At 39.6% G+C, this 13,166-nt stretch overlaps 1 non-coding gene across 1 annotated transcript; it reads left to right on the top strand.

The window, feature by feature from the left end:
• The first annotated feature begins 9,735 nt into the window (after positions 1-9,735).
• LOC141669589 (small nucleolar RNA R71) lies at positions 9,736-9,842 on the top strand. Its single transcript, XR_012553859.1, has one exon. It is a non-coding gene; the product is annotated as a small nucleolar RNA R71 (small nucleolar RNA).
• Positions 9,843-13,166: the final 3,324 nt, after the last annotated feature.

Raw genomic sequence — 13,166 nt, 5'->3', positions numbered from 1 at the left:
GGGAGCACTCAGGCAAGTTTTCTACCCGTATAACTGTTGTTGTGATGTATATGTGTATATGCATGATCTTGCGATAAATGCATATTTGTTATTAGCAAATTCTTGCGATATATTGTAGCATGTGATAGGGTATATATGCATGCCTGTTTCATATTCTTGATTATATATCTGTTGGTTCAATGCTTATAGTTGCATAATACCTATGCTAGAAATAAGCAGTATTTGAGTTTACCCTTAGTATAGGGGATCAAAAGGTGAACATATTTCTAAACCGGGAGTCGATGTTCCCGAGTATATATATATATATATATATTTATTTATATATATATATGGATACAGTTTTCAAAACTATGAATCGAATAAGGTTTATTCGATAACTTTATTTTATTAATGAATATTATTTTGAATATTCATTCGAGGGTTAATGACTCCGTTTATTTTATTAATGAATATTATTTTGAATATTCATTCGAGGGTTAATGACTCCGTTTATTTTATTAATGAATATTATTTTTGAATATTCATTCGAGGGCTTATGTCCGTTTATTTTATTAATGAATATTATTTTGAATATTCATTCGAGGACTTATGACTCCGATTATTTACTAAATAATATTCTTTATTTTATTATAGAATAATTTGTCAATAATCAAACTTACTTTTGATTATTCAAATAAGATATTACTTTCGTATAAGTACATCTTTGATTATTTAAGATTCATTTCAAGTATAAGTTTTACAACTTCTACTTCAATTATTTTTATAAAGATTATTCTTTACGGGAATATTATTTAAATAATAATATTCAGATATTTTGTAATATATTGGGACTGATTTATTTTATTAAATCAGCATTACTCTAAACATTCTTAAAAATATTTTGCGAGTCTTCGAAATGATTTTAAAAGTTAGAGCGGATCCCAAAACTCATTTTTATATTTAAGATCCTCCTTTCGAAGGGGATTTAAATACTCGCTCAAAACCTGAGGGATTCAGCTCTGTGGTGTGTTTTATATTCGCAACAAGGTTGCTGTCTTGATAAAAGAGTTTTTGATTACTTACTAAATACTCGGGAAGTAAAATTCTTGGAACAAGTTAATCCATTAACAGGCATCGCCTGGGAAATATCGGTGAGTTTTCCTTTCCAACTAGATACGACTTCTTGGTGGAGCCGTATCAACAAGTTTCTACTTGGGGAAAGTGGGGACGAGCTTTACATTTCAGAGTCATGGATTTCATCTGAACTAGGAGTGGCGTAAGTGGTCGAGTGGCGCCGGCACAGCCTTATTATATTGGCCCAAAATGGCCTGGAAGTTCCGCTAAGACGGTCCATTCCTTAGGAGTCCAGTGTTCGGTTGACAAGTAAATCTGACAGGTTCTCCTCTACATGTAGAAAATGGTGGGGTTGTACTACTACGACTGATCATCCTAAGTGGTCTTCCTGGCGCGGCAAACTCCCGTAATGAGTTCATCATCCAATTAGATATTTCTGCAACACTACCCAGAGCACTTCGATAGAAAGGCTACGGTTGGGCGATTGTTGAGCGTTGGCAGGGTCAAGTTTTCAAAATGAAGTGTGCATCAAATGAAGTATCTCATAACTTCATTTTATTTTGATGATATTTTAAAGATTGATTTTATACAAGTTTTGTCTCTTAGCTTAATCTATGGGATGAACTATTTATACATTGAACGGTAGTAGTTCAAGTAGTATTCGAAAAAGATATAAGTATATTGGAGTATCTTGTAACGTCATCTTTTAAATTTATATCTAGTAAATGATTATCTTGTGCATGTCAAAGATTTTCAGAAAAACGTTGAGACAAGGTTAGACATATGAGATCACCTTGCAACGATATTTTTATACAGTTATAAACTGGAACTCTGTGTATATTATGCATGGAAGAGGACTTCCAAGATTTTGAAAAGTATATATGTATATATACTGAATATTTTGCGACTTCATCGCATTAAGATATCAAAGTTGGTTCATTTCTTTTGACCAAGACTTTCATGAGTACTATGAGAATGCTCGTATATTGTTAATCATTATACATATTATTTTGGTGGGCTTGTTGCTCACTCTTGCTTCCTTCTTTCATCACACAACATCAAATAGACAAGATGAACAGGACCAAGCTCCCAATTCGCGAGCGGATAGGAAACGTTCCGCAGTTTCCTATAGGTGTTGATATCGCTGTAGCTGAGGTAGGAACTACCAATAGGCTAGGCTTTCATCTTTTGATGTACCAGATTTATGTATATATACGAATTGTAATAATGGCAAAGAAAGGTAAATTTATTCAGAAACCCTTTTAAAGTGTATTGGCATATAATGGTGGAATAAAATGACTTGTGATTATTTTTTTGGATATTCATCTCTGAGACTATAACTTGTGGTGTGTGTGTTTATGGTGGGGTCACAGTACAGAGTAGTTGATTATTTATTAAGATTGGGTGTTATTAAGGAAAATGGAACTCGTGACAACCCGGATCCCCGACCCCGGATTTGGGGGTATTACAGAAGTGGTATCAGAGCCAAGCGTTATAAACCTCAGAGATGATGTGACGTTAAGATAATAAGTTCACTAAGATAATAAGAACTCTTGCCGAGTTCATAGTCGGGCTACCTAACGTAGTACTGACAGTTAAAACCCTTATGGGAACCCTTATAAATATCGTGATAAAAGCGTAGTTCGTTATCGTATATGGTAGCGGGACTCCGAACCCTGAGGTTGAGGAGCAACAACGCGATGATGTTTTATTACTTATTGGAGATCAGATTATGTATCTGATAGATCGTCCTAACACGGGATCGAATGATGTTTATATTGAGGATGTAGCGGTTGAGGATGTTGTCCTAGAAGGGATAGTTGCTGAGGAGGATCCCATGGAGGATCCTGACAAGAATGAATAAAGGACCACTGATGAATTGATGACCATGGTTAGGTCGACTACCAGATGGTTACAATAAGCATAATCAATAGATTAACCTCGAAAACTACCGAACCATAACAACAATCTAGTCCTTAAGCATTCTCTAAGACTTAGTGAAATTACAAGTGTTTCTAGCATGCATATCAACCTACAAGACTCAATATCACTTTAACGCTATCACTACACTCGCATCAATATCACAAATCAATTGGTAAATCAGCGCAAAAGGGATCATGGTATATGCATGAGCTATATGACATGATAAATAAAGCTATAAAAAAAACTAAAAAACTATATGACAAAAATATGCAACTATATGAACTAAACTATCATGAATATGCAACTACATGACACACACACAAAATATTCCTTAACTACCACCCCCAAACTTAAAATCTTCACTGTCCCCGGTGAAGGTAGTAGAAAGGAACACAGGGTATACCTACTCGGAGAGATCATCATCATCATCACCCTCAAAGGGTGGTGTATCAGGAGGCGGATATGCAGAGTCATCACCAAAAACTGGCCAATGGATGTCAGCTCCAAGGCCTCGAAAAGCAGTCCCAGGTGCAAGGGTGAGCTCCTGAGCTAACCTGCTCTGTATCTCGTACATAGCGTCCATCCTCCTCGACAACCTCCTATACTGGGCATCAGCCATCCCAGCACCCTCCTGAGCTCTAGAAGAACTAGCCTCATCTCGCCTTGGCCTTGCCATGGTAGCACCTCGTGTTGGACGCCCTCCTGGAAGACGATAACCCAGCCCATGCTCCACGGGCTCACCACTGATCCACTCCTGCATCGCATGAAGAGTCCCGGAGTCAATAGGAGCGGTCGGCAACTGTAACTGCTCATGAGACGGCCACTGAACTCCCACCGCTTGGCAAAGGTTTGTAATCGTGGATGCATAAGGGATGTTCATGTTCTTAGCTCCCCTCAAAAACTTCAGAATTCCTTGGCAGATAAACTCATCAAGGTCCACATAGTACTCCTCATTCAAAATTCCCCATAACAACTGTGCTCTCTCAACTATGACCTCATGTGCATGTGAAGTAGGCAGAATATTAGCACAAATAAAAGCATTCCATGCACGAGCATACCTATTCATCGCGATCGCCGGAAAGTGACGATACTCGTTAGTCCCAGTCTTGAAGGTCCAAATTGTGCCCGGCCTACAGAGAGTAGCACAAATTAAATCCAAGTCAAAATCCATAGCAGTCTTCTCGTTCCAATTCTCCTCCGTGGAGTTCCTCTGTCGCTGCCCAATCAGACGGCGAATCGCCACAGGGTGATAATCCACCGTCATCCCCCGTACCACAGAATACCCATTCTTCTCAGCCTTCGCGTTCGCATAGAACTCGCGAACCACGCTCATCGGCACTGCTTCAGGAGACTCACAAAAAGCAATCCAACCCTTCTCAGCAATCATAGGCAACAACTCACCATCCCTCCCTGATGGTAAGAACCACCTTTCCTTCAAAATCGGCTTCCCCAGAAGCCTAATATACTCCTCAACAGCCCTATCATTCAAACGAGGCCTCGCAGCAGTACCTCTTGAAGAATCAGTAGTAGGGACAGTGCTGCTGCTATCGATAGTCCTGGATCTCTTGGGTGCCATCGAAACTGAGTAAAACTGTTAAAGATTTGTGTTTTTGGGTTTGGGAGAGAGTTTAAGGTTTGAAAGTGTATGGGGAGTATATAGAATAGGTGTATGTATATATAGGGTAGGGATTACGGTAAAATTTGATTAGGAGTGGGTTTGAGGGTTAAAAACATGGGATAATGGGGTAATAGGTCGTGGGTAATGGGCTATGATTTGGTTTTTTCAGATTTTTTTGAATTTTTATATGACTTAAAAAATTTCTCCCAGTCGGCCCCTGAGCGGTCGCTCAGCAAAGCTGAGCGGACGCTCAGGGGTCTTCTGGAAAACTTTTTGCCTTGCCCTATTTTTCTGATTTTTTTGTGGTTTTGGATAGGTTACTAACTTCTAAGGGTTCCTGTAACAACAAATCATAGGTTGCCTCCCAAGAAGAGCTTCTTTTTCGTCATTAGCTTGACGTTGCGTACCTTTCTCAAGTTGACAATAAAACGGCACTAACCACTTCCCGGTTTTCCATGTCCCCATAGTAGTGCTTCAAACGCTGACCATTAACCTTGAATGCTTGGTCCGGATCATTCTCATAAATCTCCACCGCTCCATGTGGAAACACAATTTTGACAATAAAAGGTCCAGACCACCTTGATTTCAACTTCCCAGAAAAAAGTTGGAGACGAGAGTTGAATAAAAGAACTTGCTGCCCCGGCACATATAACTTAGGATGTAGCTTCCTATCGTGCCACCTTTTTACTTTTTCCTTGTACATTTTGTTGTTCTCGTACGCTTGAAGTCAAAATTCATCAAGTTCATTAAGCTGAAGCATTCGCTTTTTTCCAGCTACATCTAGATCCAGGTTCAACTTCTTCTATGCCCAATGGGCCTTATGCTCAAGCTCCGCAGGTAAATGACATCCCTTACCATACACAAGTTAAAACGGGGACATCCCAAGTGGAGTCTTATATGCTGTTCTGTAAGCCCAAACAGCTTCATCGAGCTTTAAAGACCAATCCTTCCTTGACGGACAAACAACCTTCTCTAAAATGCGCTTGATCTCTCTGTTAGACACTTCCGCTTGACCATTTATTTGTAGATGATAGGCAGTAGCAACTCGATGATTCACATTGTAGCGCTACATCATAGAAGTAAACTTACGGTTGCAGAAATGTGACCCTTCATTACTTATGATTACTCGTGGCATTCCAAACCTTGTGAAAATCTGCTTATGAAGAAAATTCAACACTGCCTTTGCATCATTCGTCGGTAGAGCTTTGACTTCTACCCATTTTGAGACATAATCGACTGCCAATAAGATGTACTGATTATTTCAGGACGAGACAAAGGGCCCCATGAAATCGATTCCCCAAACATCAAAGACCTCGACTTCAAGCATCACATTTAATAGCATCTCATCCTTTCTCATAAGATTTCCCACTCTTTGGCAACGATCACACCTTAAAACGAACTGATGAGCATCCTTAAATAAAGTAGGCCAAAAAAAACCTGCTTGCAGAATACGAGCTACCGTCTTCTCACCACCATAGTGTCCACCATAAACTATGGAGTGGCAGTCTCGTAATATCCCTTCCGTCTCACAGAACGGGATACATCTCCTGATGATCTAGTCAGCTCCCTGTCTAAACAAATACAGTTCATCCCACATATACCACTTTACCTCATGCAGAAACTTCTTCTGAGATGTGGTCAAATGAGGAGGCATTATATTGCTCACAAGATAATTCACAATATCTGCAAACCATGGCTCTTCCTCCTGAACTGCGAAGAACTGCTCATCCGGAAAAGATTCGTTGATCAATGTCTTATCATGTGAAGTAGACTCGGGATTCTCCAATCTAGAGAGATGGTCAGCTACTTGGTTCTCAGTACCTTTTCGATCCTTGAGCTCTAACTCAAATTCCTGTAGCAAGAGCACCCAACGAATAAGTCTGGGCTTCGAATCCTTCTTGGAAATCAAATAGCGAATGGCCGCATGATCAGTGAACACTGTCACCTTTGTCCCAAGCAAATAAGATCGAAATTTTTCGAAACCAAAGACTATAGCCAAGAGCTCCTTCTCAGTAGTTGTGTAGTTCATTTGGGCCCCATTTAAGGTCTTGCTAGCATAGTAGACCACATGAAAGAGATTATTCTTGGGCTGTCCAAGAACTGCGCCCACTGCATAATCGCTCGCATCACACATCATCTCAAAAGGCTCTGTCCAATCAGGTGCTGTAATAACAGGTGCAGTAATCAAACTCTTCTTGAGAGTCTCGAATGCCGTCAAGCATTCATCATCAAATTTAAAAGGCACATCCTTCTCAAGCAAGTTGCATAACGGCTTAGATATCTTCGAAAAGTCCTTGATGAAACACCGATAAAAACCCGCATGACCAAGAAAACTACGGATTCCTTTCACAGAAATAGGTGGTGGAAGATTTTCAATGACTCCCACCTTGGCTTTGTCCATCTCAAGACCCTTGCTAGAGACCTTATGCCCAAGAATAATGCCTTCATGCACAATAAAGTGACATTTTTTCCAATTGAGCACCAAATTAGTTTCCACACACCGTTTGAGTATTGCACGAAGATTATTCAAACATTCATCATAAGAATGTCTAAAGACGGAGAAGTCGAGCATGAACACCTCGACATTATTTCCAATCATGTCAGAGAATATAGCCATCATACATCTCTGAAAAGTGGTCGGTGCGCCACATAACCCAAACGAAACTCTGCAAAAAGCAAATGTACCAAATGGAAAAGTGAAGGTAGTCTTTTCTTGATCCTCTGGTGCAATACAAATCTGATTATACCCAGAATAACCATCCAGAAGACAATAATACTCATGACCGGCCAACCTGTCAAGCATCTGATCAATAAACGGAAGAGGGAAGTGATCCTTCCTCGTGGCCTTGTTCAACTTTCTGTAGTCCATGCATACTCTCCATCATGTGACTGTTCGAGTGGGGATGAGCTCGTTCTTCTCATTTGCAACCACAGTGATACCTCCTTTCTTAGGTACACATTGCACGGGGCTCACCCAAGAACTGTCAAAAATAGGATAAATAATTCCTGCATCCAGCCACTTCAGAATTTCTTTCTTCACCACTTCTTTCATGATAAGATTAAGTCTGCGTTGTTGCTCAATAGTCGGCTTACTACCCTCCTCTAGCAGAATCTTATGCATGCAGTATGAAGGGCTGATCCCTTTGATGTCTGCTATAGTCCTTCTGATAGCCGATTTGAATTCTCTCCAGATCCTTAAGAGCTTATCCTCCTCACTACCTGAAAGGTCAGTTGCAATAATAACAGGTAAAGTAGATGCATCACCTAAAAAAACATACCTCAAGTGTTCAGGCAATGGTTTAAGCTCCAAGGTAGGTGCTTCCTCAATAGATGGTTTGAGCTTTCCTTCAGCATTTTTGAGGTCAGAAGTACCAAGGGATTCAAACGGCATGTCTAGATTTCGCCTCCAGGGCGAAGCATTTAGATATTGTAGTTGCTCGTTGCCATCCTCATCGTCAGTGTTAAAATCCCCCACTAAGGCCTTCTCTAATGCATCAAAAATTAGCATATGATCAAGTTCTAAAGTAACCGCAGAATCAATCAAATCCACTTTTAAGCACTCATCATCTTCTGTAGGGAATTTCATTGCTTTGAATATATTGAATGACACATCCTGATCCTGCACCCGTATAGTAAGTTCACCTTTCTGCACATCTATCAAGGTACGGCATGTAGCTAAGAAAGGTCTCCCCAAGATTATGGGATTCTTCTTATCTTCCTCGAAATCCAGAATAACAAAGTCTACAGGAAAGAAGAACTTATCCACCTTTACTAGCACATCCTTCACTATGCCTCGTGGGTATGTAATTGAACGATCAGCCAATTGTAGAGACATTTAGGTGGGTTTTGGATCAAGCAAATTCAACTTTTTGAATATCGACAACGGTATCAGATTGATGCTTGCTCCCAAATCACAAAGGCACTTGTCAAAAGACAACTTGCCAATGGTGCAAGGAATGGTGAAGCTACCTGGATCTTTAAGCTTTGGAGGTAACTTTTGTTGCAGCACAGCACTGCATTCTTCCGTTAGAGCAACGATCTCAAGGTCATCCAGTTTCACCTTCCTTGAAAGAATACTCTTCATAAATCTCGCATAACTAGGCATTTGCTCCAGAGCCTCAGTGAAAGGTATATTGATGTGAAGTTTCTTGAACACCTCCAGAAACTTACCGAACTGCTTATCCATCTTTTGTTGTTGTAATCTCTTAGGGAAAGGTGGTGGAGGATAGAGCTGTTTCTCCCCTGTATTACCCTCAAGTAGAGTGTGTCCAACAGTAGTCTTCCATGGTTCCGCCGCTTTCTCCTTTTGCTTAGCTTCTTCATCACCAACTTCAGCTTCTCCTCCTTTTGCTTTTTCAGCCTCAACAACTTTTCCAGACCTTAAGGTAAAAGCCTTGACTTGCTCTTTAGCTTCCTTCCTGCCTGGCACTTCAGTGTCACTGGGAAGTGTGCCAAATTGATGATTGAGCACTGCATTGGCTATTTGACCGATTTGATTTTCCAAGGTCTTGATAGAAACCGCCTGACTTTTGCACAACAGCTTAAGTTCAAAATCAGCACTAGTGGGTGCAGCTGCACCTCCTTGTTGAGGATATGATTGCCTTTGAGCATAATGCTGTGGTTGCTGGAATCCAGGTGGATTAAACTGTTTACTTACGCCTTGCTGATATGGTTGCTGAATAGCATTCTGATTATTACTCCAGCTGAAATTTGGATGATTTCTGTTATTAGGATGATAAGTAGCTGGCACCGGTTGCTGCTATCGCTGATAATTGTTCACATATTAAACAGATTCTTTAACAAGAGAACACCAATCCATAGCATGAGAACCTGCACAAAGCTCACAAACCATAGCTATCTGATTGACCCCATAGGTGGCTAGAGAGTCGACCTCCATAGACAGCGCTTGGAGCTGCGCTGCAATAGTTGTAGCTGCATCAACTTCCAAAACATCTGCTACCTTCCCAGGCATCATCCTCTGAGTTGGGTTTTGATGTTCATTTGCAGCCATAGTCTCAATAAGATTATAAGCTTCAGTATAGCTTTTGGTCCATAAGGCGCCTCCAGCTGCTGCATCGAGCATGGGCCGAGATTGGGCCCCCAAACCATTATAAAAACCAGTGATCACCATCCAATCGGGCATTCCATGATGTGGACACTTTCTCAACATCTCTTTGTAGCACTCCCAAGCTTCGCACATAGATTCTGTAGGTTGCTGCGCAAACTGAGTAAGAGCACTCCTCATAGCAGCAGTCTTCGCCATTGGATAAAACTTCACCAGAAACTTTTGTGCAAGATCTTGCCAAGTAGTGATAGACCCAGCTGGTTCATAATGTAACCAGTCCTTAGCTTTATCCCTCAGAGAGAATGGGAAAAGCCTCAGCTTGATAGCCTCATCAGTCACACCATTATATTTGAAAGTACAGCAGATCTTGACAAAATTCCTTATATGCATGTTGGGGTCTTCAGTCGCAGCACCTCCGAAAGAAACAGAATTATGCACCATCTGAATAGTGCCCGGCTTGATTTTAAAGGTGCTAGCCTGAATAGCCGGATGAAGAATGCTTGACTGAATGTCATCAATTTTGGGCCGAGAAAAGTCCCTAAGAGCTGGATCTGCCGGAACAATACGATCATCCATGATTAATGGTTCTTTCTGTTCACTTCCTGAATCCGAAGCTTCAAAATCTATCTTCTCCGGAATATCAAGAACTTCATCTATCTCCTCAGCCGTATCTAAAGTCCTCTTGCGAGTACGAGAACGAGTTTGCATAAACGCTCGCTAAAGTACCTGAAACACAACCAGAAACAATGAGTAACACGTCTTAATCACCGAGTCCTAATGACCAATGATGGTAAATACATAAATTAAACAATATACGCCGAGTCCCCGGCAGCGGCGCCAAAAACTTGTTAGGGCGAAAACACGCGCTAATAACACACGCAAGTATACGCGTTCGCAAGTATACAATAACACTTAGATTTGATTAACTAATTATTAACTACAATTAACTACTAGAATTAAGCACTTAATTAATACTTGAACTAACAATATTAAAACACTCATGAGATCACAACTTCATTACTATTTCCTTCAATAGTCATTATTATTACCCTTAGCATGCAACAGTGATGATATTAATCAAATAACACGAAATTGATAAAAGCCAACTTTCATTGTACTAATACCATTCTACCAAGCATCCACAATTAAGATAGAAGTTGAATAGGCATCAATTATGTTGAGTCCCTATATGTCTACAGAAATTGGCAACATAACGATTTAAGCACAAGTTATTCCTTTTGATTACACAGGGCGAATAAAACGGTTAGAGTTACCCACTAATCATGCATACTCTTACATGAACCTATGCTAGCATGGCTAGTTCTAAATCTCAAGATCCATCGTCGCTTCACAAGAGATTAACACCTTATCTTATATTTTCGCGATGCACATAAGACGAATACGCACAACCAATACTAGATATCATACAGTCATCACACACTAAGGTATTAAACAACTAACTAAAGAATTCCATAGTAAATCCGTTACGACCCCATGATCACGATTAGCCCATGATAGCACTCATCGTCATCATGGGTTCATATGAAAACATGATAATAACACACGAGAATAATAACTAAAACTACTTATATTAAACCAGAGTACATCACAAGAGTAATTAGGTTCAAAGTAAAGAAAACTACATTCCAACGTTACAACGAAATAAAGAATCACAAGAAAATATGCTTCCTCTTCGTTGCGGTGTGCTAAAACGGTCTTCTTCCTTATCTCCTCGCTCTTCGATTTATAGTACGATCCAACCTTTTTGAAACATCTCTGAAATCTACTTATATAAAAGTCCCATAAAGCCCAGATAACTCAGAAATTGGAAGCCAAACAGAAATGGGAGTCTAAAATAATTAATCTGAAAATATGACCTTGCGCAGTCGCTCAGCATTCCTGAGCGTGCGCTCAGCTTCCTGAGCGTGCGCTCAGCTTCCTGAGCGTGCGCTCAGCTTCCTGAGCGGTCGCTCAGCAGAGCTGAGCGGGTGCTCAGCGTCTTTCTGGAAACTGATCTGTTTTTCCTCCGTTTTTTCAATGTAATCTGCTCCTATATTCCGTTTTGCAATGCTAGAAATCTCTTCCGAAATGTAATTAATACCCTGAAATGCACAAACACTAGAAAAACACATAAAATACTTGATTTCAAGACACCAATTTAAGCTATTATAAGACGTTCTAAGTGGTATAAAATGCCACTTATCAATTGCAAAGCAAGATGAACTCAATCAGTTAACAAGCAGATTGTAGGGAAGCTGGTATCCAAACCTAATGACAATTTTATAATTGGTACAAGGATAACCAGAAGTCAAACTGGATGACAATGGCATTGTTACGAGGGACAAGGCCAAACTAGATCCTAGGATATTAAGACATATCATGCACCTGATGCACATTTAAACTTGGAATTGGACTCTAGTAGATGTGTACAAGTGCACTCCTAGTTGGTGAGTTAAAAGAGGAGGTCAATGCACAATAGTTCATGGACTTTATAGTTGCAGATCTATTGGACTATGTATATCTCTTCTTCAAAAGCTCACTTCAGGTTGGTATGAAATGGTATATTACTCAATAAATCATCAAGGACATGGTATGACACTCTAACTGAAGTTACAGTTAAATATGAACTAGTATAATTTAGCAAAAACAAATATAAACTAGTAGAGTCATCATATTAATAACTCTCTTATCACTAGACACAAACATAATGTTATATATGTGCAATGATATCATGATAATGTTATATGTTGGTCTACTAATAAAGACTTGTGCAAGATTATTTGCTAAGTAATTGCAGAGTAGGTATGGAGGAGCATGTTGGAAAAGTTGTAATTCTTTTTGGAATCACTTTAAGCAAGCCAAAATAATATTTATTTTAGAAGCACTAGTAAACCAAAAGAATGAAGGCAATACAAGTTAGTTAAGGGTCTTTTGAAGATGCAAAATTTAGAAGATTATGAATATGCCAAGACTACTTACCAACTGAAACCACTAAAGCTTGATCAGTAAAACTCAGGTATAATGACAAGCTATAGAGGTATGACAAGCTCACTCTTTTATTCAAATTCTAATAGACAACATGCAATGTTCTCAAGATGCCAAAGTGCAAGGTTCCAAGTGGATCCTAGAGAATCCAATCTTATAGCTATTAACAAGATTATTAAATATCTTAAGGGACTATCAACTCTTGGAGTAAAGTACTCTAAAGATATTGTGCTTAACATGTTTGGCTATATAGATATAGATTACGCAGGTCGTAAGAAAGACAGGAGAAGCATCTTTGAAGCTGTCAACTTAAGTGATAGGAGAAGCATCTCGAGAACCTGTAAACTTCATGGAAGAAGATTGATTTCTTGTTATGATAAGAAACAACTTCATATCCAATAACTCTGTGGAACACTCTATGACAAGGCACCTTCACACCAGATATTATTTATTTCGAGAACATGTCTTTTAGTCAAAGAGTTACTTGCAGAAACATTTACCAAATCACTTGTTAAAGTTAAT

The sequence above is a fragment of the Apium graveolens genome, chromosome 6 (assembly GCF_009905375.1).
Source record: "Apium graveolens cultivar Ventura chromosome 6, ASM990537v1, whole genome shotgun sequence".
Lineage (NCBI taxonomy): Eukaryota > Viridiplantae > Streptophyta > Magnoliopsida > Apiales > Apiaceae > Apium > Apium graveolens.
This window is presented reverse-complemented; position numbering and strand designations above follow the sequence as displayed.